Here is a 26,089-nt window from a genome sequence, read left to right on the forward strand (position 1 = left end):
GTTGAGAGGGTTACCATGAAAAGCAAGTGATTGTAGGGAAAATAAACTTTGTGGAAACATTTATAAGGACATTCACAAGTGAAATAATAAATACACCACAGAAAGAAACACATCTTAATTTCCACAAGAGAGGGTAACAGCAATTTTAGAACAGTGGACCATGGAACATTCAGCTGTTGCAATGCAGCTCGTGCACAGCTTGAAGACTGCACATTACGACCAAAATTGTCATTCCAACAGCAATTTCTTCAACAATTGGTGGCACAAATGGCAAACGGCCTCTCCCAGGAGTAGTTCCCAAATTGCAAGTTAATCTGAATTTCCGTATCATGGTCTTCAACCCCTATGTGGAAAGAAGACACCTCTGAGTCCATTAATGTATTGATACTTGTGAAGAGCTGCAGTACTATTGCTGTTGTTTTGATAAAACATCTTTTCTTGTAAAGTCCTGCTCACCTTGTCCATACTCATGTTGACTATGAGCACCTGTAATGCACACTGACACCTGTATTTCAATCCTACATTGAACTCTCATAAAATTTGGTACCCATATGGGAAATAGTTTTCTGTCTGCTCTGTCTCAAGCAGAAAAAGTTGAATTAGAGCCACTGTGAATGTGGTTCCCTATGGTTTTTTCCCCTTGACTACCCCTCCATCATACAGCCAGTGTTCGTGTATACTTGAGCAAGTGCCATGCTGAGCTGCAAATTTATTTTCCACGCATATCCTTTGCTCATTGAGTTATAAAAAGTGTTTGCCATAGCTAATTAATAGAAGTGTCTGTCATAGCTAATTAATAGAAGTGTCTGTTTTTATTAACTTCTTTGTTAAGATACTGCTTCCTTTTTTTCTCTCTCTTAACCAGCAGTTTTCATCAACTTCAAATATTTTGTTATTTTTCTCACCACATAGCAGAGGTGCTGAGTTCCAGATAGGCACAACAAAGAGACTGTCCCAAGTTAGCTTTCAGGCAGTATAGCCTTTTGTCAAAAATAAACGACTTGCGCGTTCTCCCCCCCCCCCCCCCCCCAGCCAGCTAGCTACATCATTTTACTGGTGCTATAGAGTCCATTTTGCCTATAGTGCTGAAATAATGTTGCAATGTGTGTGTCCAATTATTTGTGTTCCAACCAGGACGTTCCAGTAGTTTCATAATACTACATGCTTCTTTAAATTGAGAGTAAAAGGAGAAATCTTATTTTACGGATATTTTTTGGGCTGCCAGCTTTTGTCTGTTGTATTTTCACTGAAAGAAGATTGGAATTATTGTTTGCATAATGCCTCCTCTGCAATCATGAGTGCACCACCATTTTTAATTTCATATTGTTTTTGCCTCGTATGAAGGAATGGAGGTGTAATTAAATTATTTTTACAGTGTTTTGAAGAATAGCCCTACGAATTTGCAGTAACACTAGTTACATTCTGTTAGAGATTGCATATAGTTACCAATTTCTATAATGTTTTTACAGCAGTTACAATTTGACTTGTACATCTTTGCCACTTTTTTGTCATAATTATCTCTGTTTCTCGTTATGCAGAGATGAATAATTTTGTAGGTCGGCATTCCTGTTTACCTATCCATTTGTCTATCTGATTAGAAAGAGGTGAGGGGGTAGGGGGGGGGGGGGAGTTGAGAGTCAAAGGAAGAGATGTGCATAGGACAGCGACTGAAAGGACTACTGTGAAACATTGATTATCTGACCTTCGATTAACTGACTCCTCGGGTTATCCGACCATGTGTCTGACCATCAGTCTGCACTCCGTGCTGAACAGCGTGCTGGTGTCATCGATCAGTATTGCTCCTGTCATGAATTACAAGCAAGTGAAGTTGGCTTCACTGGTAGAAAAATTGTTGCATTGGGCAGGTTCCTATTCGAGTGAAAAACTTTCTGCTGATGATTATGTAGGTAAGGAGTTTGTTGAAAACGTTGGAAAAATGAATTGTCAGAAAATAAACCAGTAGCTGATCAGTTAAAAGCAACATGCAGCAACACAAGTGGTGACCATCAATTGATGTTTGAAACTGGCAGATCTAAGAAACCAAGAGCCTTCAAAAACATAAACATTTCAGCATTTAATGTTTATTACAAAGCACAAAAAGTGCTTGGATGAATGGTAACTTCTTTAAAGAATGTTTTTTGATGCATTTATTCCAACTGTTAAAAAATACTCAAGATCTTAAAACCTGACATCCCATGGGATTGTATTTCTAAACAATGCCTCTAGTGTTGAGTTGTGTTCTGAACTTCAACAAGGTGACATAAAACCTGTTTTTCTGCCCCCCCCTTCCCCCCCCCCCCTTCCCCCCCTCCCAAGTGACGTCAATAATACAGGCAATTGATCAGGGTGTTACTGATTGGTTAAAACAATATTGCAGGAGGAAATATGCAGCATGTTGTTAGAATAATTGAAAGAGGGTTGTAAAATTTTTGAAGCAATGAAAGCATCAAAATAAAAGATGAAATTTGCACAGTTCCTCATGCTTGGGAAGAGCTTAAAAAAACTATAAACCACAAAGAAGAACTTCTAGGAACTAATGACTCAGACACTACAGATTAATTCTCTTCAGAATGATGTCCAGCCTAACGATGCAGAGGAATGGCTAGTAGATGATGGCATTGCTGCAGTTAGCAATGAACTTAATGATCAATTCATTGACAGTGTTTGCAGTAGTATAGTGTTGAGCAAGTGGAGTCAGATGATGAAGAAAGGGAAGAAGATGAAAATAGTGGCCACTCTGCAGCAAAAAGGATGCATTTGAGACTGCTCTCAAGTTTGTGGAACAACAGCCAACTGCTACAGCTATAGGCATATTGTGACCAAGGAAGTGGCGTGATGTACCCTCAAAGACAATGTTTAAGAAATTGAAACAGTAAACTTTTTACACCTTTTAAAATGTATTTTCAGTGTCCAAAATATTCTGTTATCCTTTCTCTTGATTAGGAATGTAATTTACACTATGTGATCAAAAGTATCCGGACACCCCCAAAATCATACATTTTTCGTACTAGGTGCATGGTGCTGCCACCTACTCCATATCAGTGACCTCAGTAGTCATTAGACATCGTGAGAGAGCAGAGCTCTCAGACTTCGAACAAGGTCAGGTGATTAGGTGTCATATGTCTGTACGCAAGATTTTCATAGACACCCCTAGGTCCACTGTTTCTGATGTGATAGTGAAGTGGAAACGTAAAGGGAGATGTACAGGACAAAAGCATACAGGCCGACCTCATCTGTTGACTAACGGAGACCGCCGACATTTGAAGAGGGTTGTAATGTGTAATAGGCAGACATCTATCCAGACCATCACACAGGAATTCCAAACAGCATTAGGATCCACTGCAAGTACTATGACAGTTAGGCGGGAGGTGAGAAAACTTGAATTTCATGGTCAAGCGGGTGCTCATAAGCCACACATCACACCAGTTAATGCCAAACGACATCTCTCTTGGTGTACGGAGTGTAAACATTGGATGATTGAACAGTGGAAAAACATTGTGTGGAGTGACGAATTATGGTACACAATGTGGCAATCTGATGACAGGGTGTGGGTATAGCGAATGGCCAGTGAACATCATCTGCCAGCACGTGTAGTGCCACCAGTAAAATTCAGAGGCAGTGGTTTTATGGTGTGGTCGTGTTTTTCATGGAGGGGGCTTGCACCTCTTGTTGTTTAGTGTAGCACTATTACAGCACAGGCCTACATTGATGTTTGAAGTACCTTCTTGCTTCCGACTGCTGAAGAGCAATTTTGGGATGGCGATTGCATCTTTAAACATGATCAAGCACCTGTTCATAATGCATGGCCTGTGACGGAGTGGTTACACAATAATAACATCCCTGTAATGGACTGGTCTGCACAAAGTCCTGACCTGAATCCTATCAGACACCTTTGGGATGTTTTGGAATTCTGCCTTCATGCCAGGTCTCCCCGATCGACATCGATACCTCTCCTCAGTGGAGCACTCCGTGAAGAATGGTCTGCCATTCCCCAAGAAACCTTCCAGCACCTGATTGAACGTATGCCTACAAGAGTGGAAGCTGTCACCAAGGCTAAGGGTGGGTCAACACCATACTGAATTCCAACATTACTGATGGACGGTGCCACGAACTTGTAAGTCATTTTCAGCCAGCTGTTCAAATACTTTTGATCACATAGTGTATGTACTCAAGTAGGTGAAAAAGTCACAGATGGTCAAATAGACGGGATCATAGATATAGCTCAAATACCAACTCTTAATGTTTGCTGCTCTTATGAAACTACCTACCATCCTTCTACGCTGTTTTGCAGTGTTAAAGTATTTTTTCCTTGCAGTTGATGGATATTTTGTTTTCCTCTAATTGTGGACCCTCCTATAGTGCACCCATTATGTCTTGTTCCTTCTATCATTATTTGTTGCTCTCCTTTCTTCCCACAGTTGTGCTGCAAGTTTTTGATTTCATCAAACTGGAGCCTCCCTTGTTTGTAAGAATACGACCTGCAGTCATGTGATGTATTCTTTTATTTATAATAGCTCATTTGTTTTGTTTGTTAGCTAGACATTGTGAGGTGCAACTGCTCCTATTGTCCATTCCCTGAAAACTGCTAAGCTTTAGATGGTCTTCATGGTGATGGTCATAAGTTTTTGCAGCTAGTCACATGAATTCCAAAATTAAATCACCACCTTGTTGTACAACATATGGCCACGACTCATCTTACGAATGGAATTCTGGCTGGTTTATGCGAGAGCTTGCTATTTAACTGCAGCATAATTTGACGATGCCTATATATGCAGATGGGGAATTTCATGGGCAGTGTTGTGTTACCGTCTTTGGTGTAATGGTCAGTTTACTTCAAGGTTTTAAAAGGAAAAAAAGAAGAAGGAAAGAAGAAGAAAGTGTCTTGGTGATGTATCAAAACAACAAAGCATCAAATAAGAAAGTCAGCAGTTAAGATGCTAGAACTGGGAAGGGTCTAGTTACTGTAACCTCAATCTGTTCGGGGATCTTTTATATAGTTCTCTGGTCCAGTGTCTTATTTCAAAATAGGGCTTTGCAGATATCTACAATGACACTTCTTTTTTTTTTTTTTTTAGTCCATTATTTCCATCCATCATATTAGGATTAACTGTTTTGCACAAAATGTCCCTAATGCAAGGTTATCTACTACTTCATTGAGCTACATTTCGGTATTACAGCCGTTCTTCTGCTAAGTGTCCCTGTTTTGTATCAGTAACGGCTCTCTGAATGTAAGGCTAGAATTTTTCCATCTTATGAGAGTGTCTTTTAATTTTGTGCTGATGTACTGTACAGGCTAAAAATTATTAGGAACACACTTTGTTGGTTCAAAAGCTGAATTCTGCAGCTTGACTGTATCCTTGAGCCATCTTATCGAATCCTGATGAGCATCTTCAGAAAACTGCATTGCTTGTGTTTGGGTCTATCATACCAAAGTTCTTTGTTCATTGAAGTTTGAGTGGGAAACAACAGTATGAGTGATCACATTTCCTGGCATCTCTACTTATGAGGTCATACAGTAGTCTGAATAATAAAGTGGTAATGTATCCCAATGTTGTTTGTGAGGAATGGAGCACAGGAGATAATCAAGGCTGTGGTGCTGAAGTATTAAAGAATGCATAATCAACCAGTATGTGTGTGTGTGTGTGTGTGTGTGTGTGTGTGTGTGTGTCCGTCCTTACAAATATAATCGCAGTGCCTCCTCGTGCTCCTGCCCCTCAGGTCTATGGAAGTATTATCTTCAATCACACTTGTCACTGTTGATGGGACCTCTCTCTACACTAACATCCCTAATGCCCATGGCCTTACTGTTATTGAACACCACCTTTCTCAACACCTGACAGATTCCAAACCAACAACCTCCTTCCTAGTTGCCATGACCAACTATATCCTCACACACAATTATTTCTCCTTTGAAGGCATTACCTACAAACAAATCCAGGATACAGCTGGGGGCACCCTCATGGTACCATCCTGTGCCAACCTATTCATGGGCCATCTAGTGGAATCCTTCCTAAACACCCAGATTCTTAAGCTCCTCACCTGGTTCAGATTCATTTAGTACATCTTTGTGATCTGGATTGAGAGTGAGGACATGCTATCCACATTCATCCAGAACCTCAACAGCTTCTGCCCCATTTACTTCACTTGGTCCTACTCAACCCAACAAGCCACCTTCCTAGATGTTGACCTCCATCTCAAAGATGGCTACATAAGTACCTCTGTCCATATGAAACCTACTAACCACCAGCAACCTCCACTTTGACAGTTGCCACTCGTTCCATACTAAGAAGTTCCTACCATACAGCGTAGCCATTCGTGGTCATTGCATCTGCAGTGATGAGCGGTCTCTCTCCCTCTTGAAATATACCAAGGGTCTCACAAAACAAAAACAAATCCCCTGCACAAAAACAAATCCCCTGTGCCTTATCTTTCCAGTCATGCACCACCTCACAAAGTCTCACCGTTTGGCCACAGAGGAGCATGCCCCTCGAAACTCAGTACCACCAGGACTGGAGCAAATGAGTTACATTCTCCACCAGGGTTTTGACTACCTCTTGTCGTGCCCTGAAATGAGAAATGTCCTGCCCACTGTCCTTCCCACCCCTCCCACAGTGGTATTCTGCTGTCCACTGAACCCACCCAGTATACTCATCCATCCCTATACAACCTCTGCTCCCAACCCTTTACCTCATGGCTCATATCCCTGTAATAGACATAGATGAAAGACCTGTCACATGTGTCACCCCAACACCACCTACTCCAGTCCAGTCACAAACATCGCCTATCTCATCAAAGGCAGGGTTACTTGTGAAACCAGTCACGTGATCTACAAGCTAATCTACAACTACTGTGCTGCATTCTATGTGGGCATGAGAACCAACAAGCTGGCTGTCTGCATGAATGGCCATCTACAAACTGTGATCAAAAAGCAACTGGACCACTCTGTTGCTGAGCATGCTGCCGGACATGACATTATTCACTTCAGTGACTGCTTCACAGTCTGTGCCTTATGGATCCTTCCCACCAACACCAACTTTTCTGAATTGCACAGGTGGGAACTCTCTGCAGTATATCCTACATTCCTGTAATGCTCCTGGCCTGAACCTTTGTTAGTCATTGTCCTCGCCCATCTAGCCCCTTCCCCATTCTCATTCCAGCACTACACAGCCATCTATTCCCTCCAGTCTTTTTACTTCTTTTCTGCTAGCCCCACCTCTCTCCTGTCCTCTGTCTAACCTCCCGAATGAACCTACCTGCCCTACCCCCTCTCCACCTCGTCCCTGCATGCTCCCCAGCAGCACTTCACTGTAATCCACCCCTATTCTGCTATCCTTCCCCCCTCCCCGCCCCCGCCCCCGCCCCAGCCCCGTCCTTACCTCTATCCAGTTGCTTCTCCTACTGCTGCTGCTTGTAGTGTGGCTTCAGCTGCCAGAGAGACTGTGTGTGTGTGTGTGTGTGTGTGTGTGTGTGTGTGTGTGTGTGTGTGTGTGTTTGTTTTGACAAAGGCTTTGTTGTCCAAAATCTTATTTTGTGACAGTCTCTTTGTTGTGCCTATCTGTGACTCAGCATCTCCGCTGTTGGGTGAATAGGAACTACTCTTTTTATGATAATGTAGTACGTGTAATGCTATGAAAAGACCCATTAGTATCTGAATTTAAAGTATTTTATTTATTCAAATGAGGAGTAGTTTACAAATAGCATTTGTTGATCATTGTTTTGAATACGAGACACTTTTTTGTTATATAACTACACAATTAGTTTCTCGTTCTCTCTTTCAGTAGGGTGTGTAAATATGGAAGGTAACATCTGGCTCTAGGTTCATAATGAAGCACTTTTTCCATTTCTGCTCTTCTAGACTGTTACAGAAATGGTTAATATTGTTTGTTTAAAAAAAAATTACATGAGAAAATGTGCTCTTGCATTTGTAATTCTTTTTGCACAGTTAGTATATTTTCAGTACTTAAAAGCAAATGCAAAAAGGGGCAAGTATCACCTTACGTAATGATGATATTTTAAGTTTCTCTGGTATTTCATATATAGGACAACACACCTGTAGACACAGATCTTTGTTAGATAATGTAATTTAAGCGTTAAGTAATTCTTATCTGTACAAATAATATGAAGTAAGTTTTGTGCCAGTAGAGTAGCTCAGAAATGGGCTAATCAGTAGCTAACACTGTACCCTATTGTGGTGTTTGAGATAGCTATTGTTCCCTCACACTGCATAGCACCTACTCCAAATGGATTGAAGAATTTGATGAATTTTCAAGGGATATTGTGCTATTTCCCAAGAAAAAGCCATCTACTAAGAGCAGTCCACCAGTTCTCGAACAGTGATAAAGTGGCGAGAAATACTATCCTAACTGCATGTCATTGAAGTTAGTGCCTGGTGCATTTAATGGGTTTTAAGACTAGGGAGGATGCTGCATACAACATCTGAGTGATAGCCTCAATTATCCTCCAGCTGAACTTTATGGGGATGTAAATTATTGCACACCAGTGCTGATTCCTGCTGCATTTTTATATTTGTGGAACATGAAAAAAGTAATTAAATTTTTAATGATAAAAAAAAACAACTAATAGTACCTTACAATATATTAAATTCTCGGAAAGCAAGTGTTCTTACGCAGAAAGTTCTTCGACACATTCCACACACTGTTAGTTCTGCTTTTCATCTGTTACTGGCAGAATATGAATTGTGTAAATTAATCTGAGATTACTGTGCTCTTTGTTGGATATATCGACAAACAGATCAGAGGAATGCAATGACTTCTCTACCCCATTAGGACTGTAAACTACAATAGTGTTAAAAGAAACCAATAGGTTCCGAGCTGCAATAGATAACTGAATTGTTCATAATGTTGACTTTCATAATTTGATAATCTTGATGTAATAAAACTTCTCTGTTATTTAATATCTTTGAACTAATCACATTTTGTGCAACTCACTCGCTTAATAAGGGCTGTAACTAAGAAATAGGCAACCAGACAAGGTATGTTTAAATGTTGTATTTAAAAGTCAGCATAATAGGTTTTGGATTTGATGAAATCTTTCTTTGAATGGCTGTTACAGACTTTGTTGAGATTTTGCTTTGTGTTTTTTTGTGGCATAATACATTGACATGAACAAAACTTTTTTGCCCTTTAAAATGAAATGTCGATTGGAAGTGTGTTATAACTCATTAATCATTCTCATTACATTCTTGCAATTAACTTTTGGATTGATGACTTATATGGCATAGATACATGAATGACACAATTGTCATATACATTAGATATAGTTAGAATGTATTTTACTGCATGTGCACAAAAGTTGTGGCTGTGAAGTTCACTTAAAAATTGGTGTAACAAGGACCATTTGAAACAGCAGACTCAAAGAGGCTGGTGCACCAAACGTATTATAGAAACTGTGTAAGGAATATAGACATAATAAAATATCTTATGTCATGTGCTCTCTCAAGTTCTCTTGATCCCGTTTATTAATAAGTGTGCTTCCTGGGCTACTGCTGAGTTGTTTCCATTTTATGCACAATATTTTAATGACCAAATGAGCCATCATCATGTGTTGCGAGTTCTGCTGTTGTGTGTACTCCCTGTCTGACTGGAGTCCAGGCAGAGTGTATATATAACAGCAAGGCCTGCAGCACCCGATGTAGAAGGCTGGGTCAGTTGTTGGCATATTGTACATAAAATGAAAACAACTCAGCAGAACACCCAGATATACACCATTAAGATACGTCATTGTTAAGGGGATAAACAATATCATAAAATACACAAATGGTACCACATGTTATATGTGTTATAAAACTAATTTTTATCCTTTTAAATGTAATGGTTAAACCACACTCATAACTAAATGCTGTTTCTAAATTTTAATACTTATACTTGTACTAAGTTATGTCTTCTCATATGTTTGAGTATTTTAACACTTATCTCATAAAAACAATGTTCTACCAAATGGGCTTCACATGTGTGGTGAAAGCAGCAGTGGTCTTAAATATGCACGCATTTTACTAGAAAGCCATTTGTTCAAATCTGCTACAGCATACTTTTCCAGTTACTGTAATTGGAAGTGTTTACATATAAATGCCACAGTACATATTCTTAAGATAGGTGCATGACTTACGACAAACATTGCCGTTCTGGCCATAGATGGACCATTTGTGTACGACCGACTACTATGTCATTCATCAGCCAGTGGCATCATGTAGATGCATTATGGAGGGGTGGGGGTCTGTGGACCGCACTCCCGGCCGATTTCAGGTTAGCAGATCTGGTTCTGCTACTACTTACTCGCACAGTTCCTCTGTTGGCATCATGAGGCTTAGCACAGCCCATTACAACCCTCCCACCCAGGAAAAATCCCTGGTAGTACTGGGAATTGAACCCGGGCTAATGCATGGGAGTCATGTGTGCTGACTGCTCAGCTGTGGAGGTAGACTGCATGACTCATACTTATAAATTTATCATCAGTTTGAGTCACAACACATTTGAATATAAAATTTTTTGGTAAGTGAGCAAATATTTCAGAGCACTATAGTGTTTTCAGAGTAAAAGTGAAATGTATTTGCTGCTGTGTAGTGCATTTACTTGTTGCAAAAATGATAGGTTCTCTATAAAGTTAACATTATGTAATTACTAGCATCAAAGGAAATAATTGGACAGATACAGTAGAAAGCTTTACCTCTGTGGAGGCTAGCCATTTTTTTAAAACCTGCAAATAATTTTTGCTTGCATATTGTATGGATATTGATGCTCTTTCACATTTCTGACGTGCTGAAAACTTCATAAGTGTAGCGGAGTGTTGTGGTGCTATTGTTAATATGCCTGATTACTTCAACAGTTGTTGACAAAGTGTTGCCTCCTTTGGCAAGTCACAAGTTGAGACACTTTAAATACAAGGTAGCTCTTAATATATTAAATGTGCAATTCTTATTAACATTTGTCAGTTTTTGTTCTCACACCAAAACAAACTGCAAATACCATATTTGAAACTTAAGATATTTAAAACTTAACATTGTTTACGTTGTACATTGGGGCTGGGGCTTTGACATATACTTTTTGTCTGATGTAGCAGCCTTTAGAAGTTTCTTCTCATGTAGAACATGCTGATAGAAATCTGAGCAGCTCATGTTATAGTTTATTTAAACGAGTAGTTCACTTTCCACAGATTTCATTAGAAATTTGTTTTGCTCATAAATCCCCAAGTTTTTCATCAGGAAAAACACTTGTTCTACATGTGCGTTGCTCACAGGAACAGAAAACACAAAGGTAACTATCTTTAGTAAGTTTGGGGCTTCAGCTTTAGGAAAGAAATGAAGCAAACTTAACTATTTTAAGTAAGTTTGGGACTTTAGTTATACTAAATAAATGAAGCTAATTTTGGTCTGTTGGTAAATCTGAAGTTTTAAGTTTCAGTGACACTCGTCAGTGTTGTGAATTCATTGTACAGTTCATCACCATATACTTTTATACAGTGGTCATTTACAGTTTGTGTAAGGCAAAGGTCATCTCATTGTTCATGCTCACAACAGCTTGAAAGGCGAGGTTTTGAAATTACACCACTTAGTCTAGGCATGTCTGATAATTAGCAGTATCTGTCCTAAGCTTTACCTGGTCAATTTGCTCAGTCTTCAAATTTTGATTCACGCTAAAATAAAATCTTTTAATCTAGATTCAAGGTTTTTCTTCAAGAATCCTGAAATTTTGTAGATCTGCAGGTTTTGTTTTTTGATTTTCAAGTTGTGAAATTGTTGATACAATAAAACTAATATAATTATGTAGAAACTGCATATAAAAAAAGGAAATGACCATTCATTTTCTTCATCCATTCCTTTTATGAAAGTCCACTTTACGGTGTTGGCCTCTTCCTCCCCATGATAGAGTAAGTATGATTGAGTAGCTTTCCAGTGTCTTAGTAAATGCTCATGATCTTGTGACAAGGACAACCACTGCACATGAACGTACTATAAAATGGTTGAATTTTTTTCCCAACAAAGTCATACATCTTTTTGAGTTCATGAGTATTCTTACTAAAAGATGGGAACTTGTTGCAGGCTTTCAATACTAGACAAACAATGACAGATTTGAACATTTTGAATGTGTTTTTGTCCATATGATGAATAACATGATAGTAACAATTAGATTTAATTATATTTCTATTTAAAGCATTTAAGTTTTGAAAAACTGAGTGATGTTTTCCAGAGTTCATTGCAGCACTGCCTGCACCAAAACTTGATATATTAGAAACTTTGAAGGTGTGTTCATCTGAAGTGAACTTAATGTTTCCGAAGATAGCATCAGCTGTTTCAGTACTACCTTTACAGGAGTGTAGTAACTTCTCCTTCATCCCAGACACCTCAGGAAAATATTTTATCAACACAGAAAAGCATTTAATGTTGCCTTTAATTGTAGGAATCTGTAAAAACAGAGAGAAGTGTGCCATCTTTTAAATAATTTTCACAGTGATCAGCCAGAACATTATGACCACTTGCCTAATACCTGGTATGTTCACTTTTGGCATGGATAACAGTGGCGACACCTCCTGGCATGGGAGCAATGAGGCCTTCGTAGGTTGCTGGAGGGAGTTGGCACTGCAATCACTAATTCCCTCAAATTTGGGGAGAGGGCGATGAGCTCCAACATGATGTTCAATTACATCCCAGATGTGTTTTATCAGGTTCAGATCTTGTGAGTTGTGTGGCCAGCACATCAATTGGAACTTGCCACTGTGTTCCTCTAACCACTCATCACACTCCTGACCTTGTGACTTGGTGCATTATCTTGTTGAAAAGTCACTGCCATCAGGAAACTTGATCAAAATGAAGGGACGTAGGTGGTCTGCAACCAGTGTATGATACTCCTTGGCCGTCATGGTTCCTTGCATGCGCTCCACTGGGCTCATGGATGCCCATGTGACTGTTCCCAAGAGCATAATGGAGCTGCTGCCAGCTTGTCTCCATCCCACAGTACAGGTGTCAAGGAGCTGTTTCCCTAGAAGACACTGGATTTATGCCCTCCCATCAGCATGATTAATAAGGTATTGGGAATTCATTGAACAGTGCAATGCTCTGCCACTGCGCCAACATCCAGTGCTGATGGTCATGTGCTCATTTCAGTCATAGCTACATGCACTCCGTGTGTGTCTGACTAGCAGTCATTCCTTGCCATGTGGTGATACTTTTGCCTGGAAGGGTTTATGTTGATAGTAAGTATGTGGTCATAATGTTCTGGCTGATAAGTGTGTGAGTTTTACTGAATGTGGAACCAACAAATTTTATGCCAGTATCCCAGATTTTGTATGCTCACGATGAAGTTTATGACATAGCTTAGTCTTTGAGAATTGTACCTCCTAGCTTACTACCACAGTCAGTATAGAAATAACTATGATTATGCGCAAGTCCATGATACTCAAGTGACAGTTTGGCTACTGAGACTTCATTGTCAATAGAACACTGTTTCACACTAAAAGAAAAATTGCAATCCGTTTACTTCTGGAAGTTGATGCAAGACAAAATTCCTGTTTCTCTATTGATAAATGCTTTTGCGACCCCAGTATCATTACTTTTTTTATTAAAAGGAAGCAGGATGTGCTGTACACTTTGCTTATCCCCTCATCATAATTACTTTAGTTAACCAACTTCTGAACTGTTTATCTGCTAACCATTCATTATGGAAAGAACACATTCTTTTCAGTTTTTTCTTTTAGGGTTTCAGTCTGACTGTCATAATTGCCATCACTGCACTCACTGCCACGGCTGTTTATATTTCCAGTTAATGGACTCAGCATTTTAAATATGAATTGGACTTCAGAAAAACCTAAAATCACTGTAATATTCATAATGGTTTGCTCTTATCAAGCAGTGAAAAAATGAAACATGTCAATACTCCTTCGCTCAGTCACTCCATAAATACAACTGCCTTTCAATGCTAATCATTATGAAAATGAAATAATTGGCTCTTTTTTAACACATTGTTTTGTTGATCTCTTGACTTTGGCTAACAAGAATGAAATGATAAACGTAAGAACATGAAATTAAAAATTATGCAATATGATATAAAAAAGTAAAACTGTAAAAGAAAACCAAACAAGAAGGGATGTTAGAGTGTCCTGTCATACTCGTGTAGGGACATGCTTTTCTGCAATCAATTACATTGTGTACACTCCTGGAAATGGAAAAAAGAACACATTGACACCGGTGTGTCAGACCCACCATACTTGCTCCGGACACTGCGAGAGGGCTGTACAAGCAATGATCACACGCACGGCACAGCGGACACACCAGGAAGCGCGGTGTTGGCCGTCGAATGGCGCTAGCTGCGCAGCATTTGTGCACCGCCGCCGTCAATGTCAGCCAGTTTGCCGTGGCATACGGAGCTCCATCGCAGTCTTTAACACTGGTAGCATGCCGCGACAGCGTGGACGTGAACCGTATGTGCAGTTGACGGACTTTGAGCGAGGGCGTATAGTGGGCATGCGGGAGGCCGGGTGGACGTACCACCGAATTGCTCAACACGTGGGGCGTGAGGTCTCCACAGTACATCGATGTTGTCGCCAGTGGTCGGCGGAAGGTGCACGTGCCCGTCGACCTGGGACCGGACCGCAGCGACGCACGGATGCACGCCAAGACCGTAGGATCCTACGCAGTGCCGTAGGGGACCGCACCGCCACTTCCCACCAAATTAGGGACACTGTTGCTCCTGGGGTATCGGCGAGGACCATTCGCAACCGTCTCCATGAAGCTGGGCTACGGTCCCGCACACCGTTAGGCCGTCTTCTGCTCACGCCCCAACATCGTGCAGCCCGCCTCCAGTGGTGTCGCGACAGGCGTGAATGGAGGGACGAATGGAGACGTGTCGTCTTCAGCGATGTGAGTCGCTTCTGCCTTGGTGCCAATGATGGTCGTATGCGTGTTTGGCGCCGTGCAGGTGAGCGCCACAATCAGGACTGCATACGACCGAGGCACACAGGGCCAACACCCGGCATCATGGTGTGGGGAGCGATCTCCTACACTGGCCGTACACCACTGGTGATCGTCGAGGGGACACTGAATAGTGCACGGTACATCCAAACCGTCATCGAACCCATCGTTCTACCATTCCTAGACCGGCAAGGGAACTTGCTGTTCCAACAGGACAATGCACGTCCGCATGTATCCCGTGCCACCCAACGTGCTCTAGAAGGTGTAAGTCAACTACCCTGGCCAGCAAGATCTCCGGATCTGTCCCCCATTGAGCATGTTTGGGACTGGATGAAGCGTCGTCTCACGCGGTCTGCACGTCCAGCACGAACGCTGGTCCAACTGAGGCGCCAGGTGGAAATGGCATGGCAAGCCGTTCCACAGGACTACATCCAGCATCTCTACGATCGTCTCCATGGGAGAATAGCAGCCTGCATTGCTGCGAAAGGTGGATATACACTGTACTAGTGCCGACATTGTGCATGCTCTGTTGCCTGTGTCTATGTGCCTGTGGTTCTGTCAGTGTGATCATGTGATGCATCTGACCCCAGGAGTGTGTCAATAAAGTTTCCCCTTCCTGGGACAATGAATTCACGGTGTTCTTATTTCTATTTCCAGGAGTGTATTATGTGAACATATACACAAAGTAAGCTAAGGTAAAAAAAGAAGACTCTGTTATTGCCAAAGTCAGCAATCACAAGTGTAGGAAAGATGGGGGCATGCTGTTTACAGAAAACCATTCAGTAATTACAGTAAAAAATTCATTTACTATTCCATTCATCAAGCATCGTTTTGATGCTGGCATAGGCAGCAAAGAGAACTTTTTCTGCATTATCAGTATAAGACTGAAGTCATTTAATAACACAAGTATGAAAGTGGATCTAGTATGAATCCTGTGGCACATCAGTAGTGAATTATCCTCACTTAGAACCTCACTTTTCCAAGTCGATATTTTTATATTATTGCTTTTGACTTCCAGTACGTTATGTAATAAATCAATTAGAGATTATATCCTTAATACCATACAGAATTCTCCAAAATTCAACTTTTTTTTACTGTGGAAATTTTGATTTATTAATTTTAAATTAAGTGATGCTGCATCACTGCAGTTTAGTGACTGCCCATAAAACAGCTAGAATTTCTAGAAAATGCTATATGTCCATAAACATGTGAAAAACTTTCACAACAGAATGTGTAAAATGGTGGCTACTTTAATTACACAAATTCTCTGTTGTGTCATAGCACTCAGAGAAATTGTAGATCTATTAGTTCTAACTGTATAATTCTGTTCCTACAGAAAAGGGAACTGAAAAAGAAATTAAACATTTCTATAACTTCTAGAAGTTCAGGAAACACTAGTTAAATTTATGGAGAATGTCATTTAATGTATTTAGTTCCTTTCATATTTTTGCTGTTCTTGTAGGTCATTATAAGAATATGTCAGTATTTAATTTTACTTTTCTGGGAGAAGTTTTCTTTGCAAACTTACTTCGTAAATGCTACTGTTAAAGTTCAAGACTGACTGTCTCTGCTGTAGGTTTTTTGTGGTGGCAAGAAGTTCTGCAATTTATCTGTGATTTGAAAGGTGGTGCCATCCCATTAGGAATTCAAATGCTATATTTTGCTTGGTCACATAAATATGAAAAAGCGATGCTGGATAGGTTCCTGGGAATTACGCCGGATAATATTATTATTATATTATATAATAATATTAATATTATCTGGTGTAATTCCCAGGAACCTATCAAGCAGATGCAGTGCCGGGAAAGCTTCAAACAACACATGAAAAAGCCATGTTTGATGAATCTTGGACTACTTATTTTTTTTTTTTGTTACTTACCAGATATACAGGATACTACATTAAATTTAATAAGGTAATTTTAAATGAAGTAGAAAGTAAAGCATGCAGTTGTTTGGTGGTTAATTTAAAAACTACACTGATTTATTAGGTTTGGTTCTGTTGATTTCAGATGCCTTAATCTTCCTGTCACCAGACAACCAGTTTACCCAATTTGTTGTGAGGTTCTTTTAACTTAAGGTGAAACTGAAAGCACAGTGTTCTTAATTTTTTATGAATATATGTGTAAGTCTTGCCACCTGTGAAAATCCTGTTATGTTAGGATTGACTGATAATCAGTTTTGAAATATGCAGATTAACCTGTTATTTAGCTTACTAAGTTCCTGAAACACAACAGAAATTGTTATTCACCTTTATCTACCTCCCTCCAGAACAGGAAGGAGGTAAACTTAAATATTTATATTTATCAGAAAATTCGCATTTAATTGTTCAATATTGTTCATTCCTTAGCCTACTTTGCATGAGTTTGTTATAGAAGCAGCCTATGGGGACAACTAGTTATTAGCAAATTCATTGCCTTCTCTTTGTCTGAATGGTAGTTGTTCACAGACACAAGTGTTCATCAATTAAAAGAGCAAATTGTTACATGGCTTGTGCTAAGTAGAATAACTCTAAACTAAAGTGACACATTTTGTGTTTTGCTGTTCCACTGATACACTGTAGAATTTGGTCTGGGAATAATGTAAAACTTATTTCTTTTACATCTACAGCTACATTTGCCACCTGACTTTATACTGCCAGCACAGCAGCTCTGCAATACAACTGTGGTGATGGGTTGTGTTGGGTGGAGTAGGTGAGGATAGAATGGTGGTAGTGAGCAGGAGGGCAGATTGAGGAAAGCTGCCTAGGAGGGAGAGGCATCAGGTGCACAGGGTAGTAATGCACAGGAAGGAGAGGAAGCAGGTGCACATAACAGTAATTCAGCAACACAAACTGCACAGCTGATCTTGTGCAGCACACAGTGACGTGGAGGAATGAATTGGGGGGGAGGGGGGAGGGAGGTATTACAGAGAGAAGGGAGGATGCAGGGGCGAGGGTGTGGGTACAGGATGAGTGAAGTTAGGGTCCTGAGGGCCTGGCTAGGCAGAGGTCCTGATTGAGCTTACAGGACAACAGTCTTGTTGTTGTTGTTCCATGCAAGCCTCTTCCTCTTTAAATAACTACTCTCTCACTTCCCTCCAGTACTGCATTGGTGATGCCTTAATGTTTCAGAATGAATCCTATCAACCAGTCCCTTACTTAGTCAAGACAGACTGCTAAATTAAAGACATTAAGTCTTCTCTCATATGTAGTCGGCAAGGAAACTGATTCTATTGATCAGAGGCTCTGAGATTTAAAAGCACTTGGGCAGAGGCTGAAACTGCTATGAGCGTAACTCTGCCCAGGCACAGCAATGTTTGTGTGTCTCACTAAATTTTCCAGGCTCTTGCGGAATAAGTGCATTGTGGGTTTGGTTGTTGGAGGCCCTTCTGCAGTGTGCAAGTTTCTGAGAAATCAATTTTCCGGCCTTGATAAAAGAATTCTGGGAGTAAGGAAACTTGACGCAATGGCTTAAGACCATGGGGCATTGTAGCTATTTCTGCATCCTCATCTGGCTATGTGACACTTTGCTATATAGACTGTGCTTTAGAAGTCAACTGCTGCTGTTACTTATATTTTGGGGCAAGAAACTGCAAAACTTCAGTTGATACTCAACATGATATATTTGTTTTTAAAGGAATCTCAGGCTTAATAGCAAAGCTTGTTCAAATAGTCAATTTAAGGTGTACCGTGGAAATTCAGGTCTTTGCACCAGTGTGCTCACGTTCCAATGAGCAGAAAGAACATACCTATGAAGGGTTATAGAAACTGAAAAAAAGACAGCAAATGTGCCTTAACAGATGACAGTGGGTGATCTAATTTGAAAGTAGGAGAAATACTAATAAATTGATTCTTCAGTGGAATATTAGGTTGGACAGGTCTTATGTTAACAGAATTTACCATAAAGAACATGTTTGTCCTTAACACATTATTCCCATAGAAAATAGACCTGGCAAGGACCCAGTGAAGCTAAGAATGTAATTACATTTTTAAACAAAGAAATAATTCAAGATGTGACATTCCTAAAGTACTTTTTAATTGCAGGTGGTAGAATTTAAGCTTCAGAGTAAAAATGTGTAGAAATCTAGAAAGAAAGAAAGAATCTCATCAGAGAAGAAAATGGAAAATGCAGGTTATGAGCAATTATACGAGAATAGTGAGGTATAGCTGATCATATTAAACAGTAAGTTCAGCTTCTTAGAAAAATGAAGCTAGTATAAACAGAGATGAAATTGGTAGTTCGTTTAATGAAGTTTCCAAGCCGATACTTACTCTCTGCACTGGAGGGTGCACAGTTTTGTGAACCTTCCTGGCAGATTAAAACTGCTCTGGATTAGGACTCAAACCTGGAACATTGCTTTTACGGACAGCGCTCTTAGTGATGTAGTATCAAGGCATGACTCACAACCTGTCACAAGTAAACTTTTACCAGCCAGTACTGCTGTCCAACCTTCCAAACTTCATAGAAGCTTCTGCACACTTTTCTGTGGTATCCTTCCTGGTAGAAGGAATGTTGTGGAGAATTGTGCTGAGAAAGGTTTAGGTGGAAGGCAAGAGAGAGTAATTGATAGAAATGAAACTTTGAGCTGGTTCATTAGTCATGTCTAGATAGCTTTATCGGTAAGAGCATTGCCAGCAGAAGTTGAAATTCCAAGGTTGAATCTGATCAGGCTCACAGTTTTAATCTGCCAGGAGGTTTAATTGATGAAGTTATTAATGTAAAAAGCAAAATATGTTGTGTACACACAGAAGGCAAAAGGAAAGAAACAAAAATCTCAACAAGATTACTATTAAAGAGAGAGTGAACGTTCAAGAAAATGACAACAAGAACATGACAAAATGTTCTGAGTTAAACCAATTATCTGAAATTGTCTTCTGGTGAATACCAGAAGAAACAATGACAGTTTTGTTGCTTCTATAGCAGTGCAAGAGACAGGGACATTAGCTGATAAGTATCTTAATACGTTAAGTTTTTTGTATCTAACTTATTAAGCATGGTTGACTTCAAAGCTGAAAAGGCTTCATCCTCGGGCATGCAACATGGTAACAGATGTTTTACACACTCACAAATTTATTGTGTTTTGGTAATGCAGCATCTCTCCATTATCTGGTATGGCTACACTGCAAATGACGAGTTTGACTAAAATATGGAGTTGATTAATCAAAAGGTGAGGTACTGCTATTCAAGTATTAAAAAAAGCTGCTTGGAGTGATGGTTTTCCATGAGAAATGGTTCATTGCAGAAGAAGAATACAAAAGGATATTGTAAAATTATTTACAGAATTTACTTAGCTGAAGACATTTATTGAGAACCTGAATGGTGCTGTAAGGGTTTTGCTTCTGCAGTTGGATGATTCATTTAATAGACCTATTGGCCCTCTCTGTGATATAAAGATATTCATTAAACTTATCGTCTGTCCCCAAAGGAAACACCTTGGATTTTAACTGCATGAACGAACAAGCATACATTAGAATTAATTCAGTCATAACAAACCATTTCAATGATACATCTATACTCCACAAATCACTGTGAAGAGAGTACACCCCATTGTACCAGTTATTGGGGTTTCTTTCTGTTCCACTCATGTATGGAGCATGGGAAGAATGACTGACTGAATGCCTTTGTGCATGCAATAATTATTCTAATCTTATCCTCACAATATGTGAGGGATGCATTGGGGATAGTTTACACCTGTGTTAAAGAGTCTGAAAATTCATAAGGTAAAATCATTTTGAATGACGATGTCTATGCACATACTTCAATGGAAGCTACAGCACTGATGTGCAATATACTAACTTCAGTATTCTGACATAGGTGAATTGATGCTTTGTTTCCCATGTTCTACTAGTACATATTATCTTTTGGTATTTCTGTTACACTCCCCCTTGGATCAAACAAACCCGTGACCATTCGTGCTGCCCTTCTCTGTATATGTTCAGTATCCTGTTAGTCCTATTTGGTACAGGTTTCACACACTTGAGCAATGTTCTAAAACCAATCGCAATCCCCTTTGTGGACCGATATTCTACCAATAAACTGAAGTCTACCACCTGCTTTACCCATGACTACACCTATGTGATCACTCCATTTCATATCCCTACAAAGTCTTACACCCAGGTATTTGTATGAGTTGGCCAATTCCAACAGTGACTCATTATATTATAGTCATAGGATACTACTTTTTTCGTTTTGTCAGGTGCACAGTTTTACATTTCTGAACATTTAAAACAAGTTGCCAATATTTGCCCCAGTTTTAAATCTAACCAAGATCTGACTGAACATTTATCCAGCTTCTTTCAGATATCACTTCACCATAGGTAACTGCACCATCTGCAAAAAGTCTGAGCTTACTGTTAATATTGTCCAAAATGTCTTTAATATTTTTGAAAATATAATTGAATAAATAAAAGAATCTACTCACCAAGTGGCGACAACGTGTACCAAAGTTCAGGAAATTTGTGAGCTTTAGGAGTCACTGGCTCCTTCTCCTGGCAGAAGGATTGATGGCAAGTAAGAAGGGTGAAAGAAAAGGACTGGCACAATTTAAAAAATGGGGAGAATTACAGAAACGTCATCCAATGCCCTTGGTCAGGGAGACTTAATGGACGGGATAAGAAGTCTCTTCTTCTCATCACATCTGATAAGTCTCTCCTGACCTTGTAGTCAGGGTGACTTTTCTGTAATTCACTGTTTTTGAAACCTCGCCGATCCTTATATTCCTTCATCCCTCTTCCTTCTCCTTCAACCATTCTACCAAAAGGTGGAGCCACTGGCTCTAAAAGCATGCACACTTCTTGAACGTTTGTATGTGTTTGCTCCGGCTGCAACTTGGTGAGTAGATTTTTTATCCAGCCAATTACATTATAACAAACCATTTACAACTTACGAATTACATTTTAGAATGTAACCATTTACAACTTACGAATTACATTTTAGAATGTATCAGTGGGTGTGTATTACATCTTGGTATTGGATTCTTAAATGTGGAGAAAGCTTTTGAGTTGGTTCCAATAAAATCTGTACTAGTAGAACATGAGAAACAAAGCATTAATTCACCTATGTCACTATACTGAAGTTAGTATATTGCTCATCAGTGCTGTAGCTTTCATTCAAGTATGTGCATAGACATTGTGTCATTCAAATTGATTTTACCTTATGAATTTTCAATTTTTTGTGCCTTTAGTTGCTTTTCATTTTATTTATGTCTTTCTCAGTTGTTTAAAATAGTTGTACTTGGTAATTGTAATGCTCAAATGCTTGTATGAACAAGTGGACGGTAAATGTACATTGCTGTGGTCATCTCATGTACAGAATTTCCTCAAGTATTCTGGAAATGTTGTCAATAGTGCAGGTAGTCAGAAGGTACTGTCTGCAGATTTTAATGTCACAGGTAGTTAGCATTACTCTAGCAATGCTCCAGCTCTAGTACTTACGTACAAGGAGTGACTTTTCTGCAGTTATGTTTCAATAAGATTACAAATCATAAAGCAGTGAAGGTAGTAGCATTATTTATTTATTTATTTATGTATTTATTTGCTCCGGATGCCCTGTTATTTGTTACTCATGTTTCTGAGAATTTTGAACATCTTGCACCGTTTACATTATTGAACACTTTCTGTAAGTCAAAAAATCATAATGAATGTAAATGCTTTCATTGTCAGTGTTAGATCTGCTCTCTGGTGCTCTTACCTCTCTGAAAGCTGAACTGATTGCCATCTAACAGATCCTCAGCTTTTTTACCATTCTTCTCTTTATTATTCTTGTCACAACTGGATGCACAAGCCATTAAGCTGATTTCCAAGAGTCTGACAGTAATAGCATTAGAAGGTAGTAAAGTAAAAGTAAAGCTAATATAGCTTAACTTCAGGAAAGTAACCAAACAACATATTGTAAGAAATTATATCCTGTGTGAAGATAGTACTTAAAGTTTTTAAATTTTGAGTATCAAGTTAGAAACAACCCAGAGGCTTTCTTATGTTCATGGGTTGACTGACAGACAGTAGGAAAACGTACATCTTTTCATCTGGTCAGCATTTCATTGAAGGAGTGTGAGTTACATTTGAATCAATTGGTTCATGACATATTTCCACGTCTCCTTCAGCCTGTTGTAAAGTTTTCTAAGGAAAGGGAAAAATAATTAATGGAATTTTAAAAATATGTTATTATCTTTCCATATTATAGCTCTAAAGATGTAATTTCACCCTAGAAACATTGTTTCTTGGCTGCCAAACCTACCTTGTTTGATTCCTTCAGTCTGTTGTGTAGTTTATCTATTGAGAACCCTTCGCTGACACAGAATTTTTGCATTTACAAGATATTCCACGTATTGGAAAGTCTACGAGAGGAACAACTTGTATTTTGTGTATGGAGATACTAAAGGTATTGTTGAGATACATCTTTCAGCTTGGTTGCATGCTCCATGGTTTACTCTAATAAATTTTGTCACAAATTTCACCAATCAGTTTGTATATCCGTCCGTCTTTTGTCAGTATTTGCTTCTCATTTTGGGGTAGTTTTTTTACATTATCATCCAAGAAAATCTGTCCCTTATGGTGATGAAAATTCTAAACAAAGTATTCTGCTGATGAGGGGAAAAAAAAAAAAAAAAAAAAAAGAAAAAAAAAAAAAAACATTGCAAAAAAAATCACGCATTGCTGAATGAGGCTGTGTCTGACTAATTATGCTATCCAGGGATGACTGACTTAAAACTTGAACTGCTACATTCAAACTTCATCTAGGACAGGGATTTGTGTTGTTGTCCTGATGTGATAAACAGTGTGAACTTGTATCATACAGACGTACCGTCTGTTGGCTATTGTCTTGTGATCTTTGGCTGATTGTTGTTTAATGATTTTTCTGAGGTTTCACCAGCACAAATGGCTGCCATTGTCAAAGATTCACCCTCTATTACTGGTAGCAGACTGTAACATAAATCAATGTAATATACAATTTACACTCTAAACACAGGAAGAGAGAGAGAGAAGTCTCAGGAAAGGAGGCTACTGTAGAAGTTATTCTTGCATTTAACATGCACAAATTCATTAAATTGGTGAAAAAGTTTAGTAAGTGCTTGGAAAAAGATAAATATGTTGTGGCACCAGAAATGTATTCCATTACACGTATTAGTGTGTGCTTACATAGCAGGTTCTTCTGTTTACTATGGCATACAGGAGCAAAAGAGACAATGCAGATAGAGAAGTGAATATATATTTCTTTGGCCAAACAGTGATGATCATGTCATCAGTTTCAGTGAAACCCAAGTTAAGACTAATGCTCGCTATTGCCAAATTTCAGAATGTTTGAACAGTTTTAAAAGAAAGAAAAGAAGACCAGAGTAAACAGTGTTTAGATGTTCCCCTTGAACACAATTTCTGTTGCGTTGTATAAGCCAAATGAAAAGCAACAGAGACTCATGTATGTCACTAAACATTTGCTCTCTGTGGATGTAGTATCAGTCTGTTAATAGAAGCTAAGGGTTAGGGCTTTTGACACTCCCACCCCCTCCTTCTGTTGGTTATGTCTTTTTATTTGATGCAAGTGATGGTAGAATTATTGCATATAAAGCTAGAGTACATATTTACCAAGATTTTATGACATACAGACTGTTGGGCTTTCAAGTGGTAATTCACCTATCTCATTTAAAGATTATGCAACAACTTTGGTCTGAATGGATATCATCTGTTGCTGTGCTATATTAGTTGGTTCTGGGGATTTTATAAACGTAGATATTCCATAATGATGGAATAAATATAGCATTTAGAGTGTTAGTAAATGCTTTATTGCAAGAGTTTTTCCTCAAGATTCTTGCGTCTCATGTTTCATGATATGAGAAAGCTTTTATTACATTCTTCACGTAGCATTGACTGTATGTATAGTAGTGAATGCTATAGAACGTGCCCTTCCAATGTGGTACCATCCACTCACTTCCTTTTTGTGTTGTCATTTCCTCTTCCTTCACTTTTCTCTTTTTTTGTTGTGAACATCTGTCCCCCTCCCCCCACTCTTATTCCTTGTGTTTGCTTTGTCATTACAGTGACTATTTGCAACTTGTACAAACCTTAGCATTGTTCTTCTTTCCTGAGGTTGGAATATCTTGCCTACATTTGATACCTAATTCAGTAGACTACTGGTCATTTCCCAGCAGTCCCAGAATTTTGTAAAGGGTAAAATCATTTTTCCACCTTCTTTGTTTATAGCCGTAGCAAAAAATGCCTTTTTTTGTATAATTTTGTTAAAATACCTGCTTGGAAAGTTTATTTTTCTGTAATGTCCCCAAGTCACTTCGGCAAATGCAAGAACAGTTGCTTTGAAAAGGAGATGATCGATTTCCTTCCTCTATCCAAGGTTGTGCTTCTTCAGTAATAATCTCATTGTCACGCACATATTATACCATAACTTCCTTCTTTTTTTTTATCTGTAATTCTTTTGAAAGTTTGGTATCAGCCCTTTACTTAATGTAAAAAAGCATTTTGCAAACGTTGTAGGCCATTTATTTTCTTTTGTTTCTTAAGTTACATTTCAAAAGGAAACTGGCACTTCTTATGCCTGCAAAGAAGACTCCAAAGGAAATGGTTATTTTTCACAGTAAAATGAAACAGATTTTAATTAGAAACAAAATCAGTTTCATTTCCATATATAAAACATTGTCTTTTAAAAAACAGCAGGTAGTAGTAATTCGGCAGCATAATATATATTTCTTTTTTATCAGACATGTAGATTATGCGATGAAATGGATGTTTGATTTTTATTGTTTTTATATTTGCAAAACATTGTACATATACATGTATATGTATTTGGAAGGATAATGAATGTAAAAAAAGAAGTGCAGTTCTTTAATTGCAGTTTTCTGTAATTTATGATATATGATATATGTACTCTTTGCTTTGCATATGGTGTGTTACATTATTGTTTTTTAAAGTGGATGAGTGTGCTTCTCTAAGTGACATAGCACTGATATCCCATTGTGTAAAAATTGAAAATTCCTGGGCACCTGTGTCAATGCCTTCTGTCACACATTTAAATAGAGCAACTGTCATTTTCCAAGTAATTTGTGAGAGGTTTTTTGTGTGTCATTCTTATGCTTGTAGGATACAAGGAGGAAATACATGAAATGTACTGGATATATGTATAACATTCAGCCTGCTGCCTCCTCATAGATTTCCTCTAAGCACCAGTTCCAAAACAGCTGTTA

At 38.9% G+C, this 26,089-nt stretch overlaps 1 protein-coding gene across 6 annotated transcripts in view; it reads left to right on the forward strand.

The window, feature by feature from the left end:
- The window catches only part of LOC124774883 (phosphatidylinositol 3,4,5-trisphosphate 3-phosphatase and dual-specificity protein phosphatase PTEN), a 232,102-nt gene that overhangs the window by 121,536 nt on the left and 84,477 nt on the right, over positions 1-26,089 (forward strand). The gene's annotated exons all lie outside the window — the stretch shown is intronic.

Source organism: Schistocerca piceifrons, chromosome 2 (assembly GCF_021461385.2).
Source record: "Schistocerca piceifrons isolate TAMUIC-IGC-003096 chromosome 2, iqSchPice1.1, whole genome shotgun sequence".
NCBI classification, from domain to species: Eukaryota; Metazoa; Arthropoda; class Insecta; order Orthoptera; family Acrididae; genus Schistocerca; species Schistocerca piceifrons.